This window comes from Alosa alosa, chromosome 16 (assembly GCF_017589495.1).
Source record: "Alosa alosa isolate M-15738 ecotype Scorff River chromosome 16, AALO_Geno_1.1, whole genome shotgun sequence".
NCBI lineage: Eukaryota > Metazoa > Chordata > Actinopteri > Clupeiformes > Clupeidae > Alosa > Alosa alosa.
This window is the reverse complement of record NC_063204.1, coordinates 11,778,973-11,780,365: the sequence shown is the minus strand read 5'-3', so window position 1 is coordinate 11,780,365 and position 1,393 is coordinate 11,778,973.

Sequence of the window (1,393 nt, the reverse complement as noted above, 5' to 3'; positions counted from 1 at the left end):
AAAATGTCTTTAAAAGTCTTAAAAGGTCTCTGGGACACAGCGTGGTGTGTTTTTGCTTACTAATTATTCTTTATTGTTAAATGATTTTACCTTGTGCAGCGAAGCTCCCCGAGGGCCAACTCCCCCCCCCCCCAGCCTGGGCCCCCGAAACCCAAAAAATTCAGTTTTTCCTAAATAACTACCTGAACCATGGCACTGAGGATGAAGAATTTTTTATGGTAAGTTTGTCTCAAGGCTCTACATAGCCCATAATCACTCATTTGTGATTTGCACCCCCCCGGTAAAAATGAAAATGCAATATCATTCTTCTTTAATCGCCCCTATCTTCAGTTAAGATGTTCAGAACTGCACCAAATTTTATGTGTTTATGTATTTTATGGGGGGTTAATTAAGTTATGTGTACATTTAGTGACTGTACACTTATTGGCCTGTAGATGGTGGTGTTGAGCGAAGGGTTGCTGGAAGAGGATATTGTCTCGCACACACTCTTTCTCGCAAACACACATACATACATCTACACACACATACACATGCACACATACACACACACATGCATGCACACACACTCACAGGCACAGACACACGCATCCACATACACACTATTGTTTGAAGTTAATCTAAAGTGGGTTGGAAAGACAATAGACACTTCCTACAAGGACAACACTGTAGTTACCGCAGAGAACGTCTAATAAGGGTAGGATGATTTTCACATAAAATGTCATTCCCATTTCTTCTTGAAGCCGAAATAAATCTGAGAATGTTTATTGGGCTTGGTTTTTACTGCAGGTAGGCTACGCTAATCTTATACCCCTGGGGATCAATAAAGTATCTATCTATCTATCTATCTATACAATAGCCTGGGACCTAGGTAAAATAATGTTACCGTTAGCATTGGTTGAGTGATGGAGGCCAATATGATTATTGGTGTATTTGTAGAAAACCATAAATGCGGTTACCAAGCAAATTGATAACAGCGCTAACGCTATGGTTTTCTAATGGAAAATATACCTGAAAGATAACCTGTCTATGAAGCATCCTAAACAGGCTGGGACATTTCTGCTTGCCAAATAGGTTTTTCTGCTGTTGATTCGCTCACAGTGCTTGGTGGCCCAGTCATTGCTTTGTAAAATGTTGCATTAAGACCACAAGTCTCAAAAAGCATCTGCTAACGTTCATTCCTAAACACCCACTAGCTACTTCAATCCTCTATTTTCAAAGGTGTTTTGAGCATGGTTCAAAGTAAAGTAGGCTAACTAGGGCTGAGACGACGTAATTGACTACATAAATTCGGCAAAGTGAAACATTTGTGTCAACTCGTCACAACGCACCCGTGATGATCTACATCTCCATTTAAACCAAATGTTTTAGAGCGCACTTTGAGAGATGTATCCAG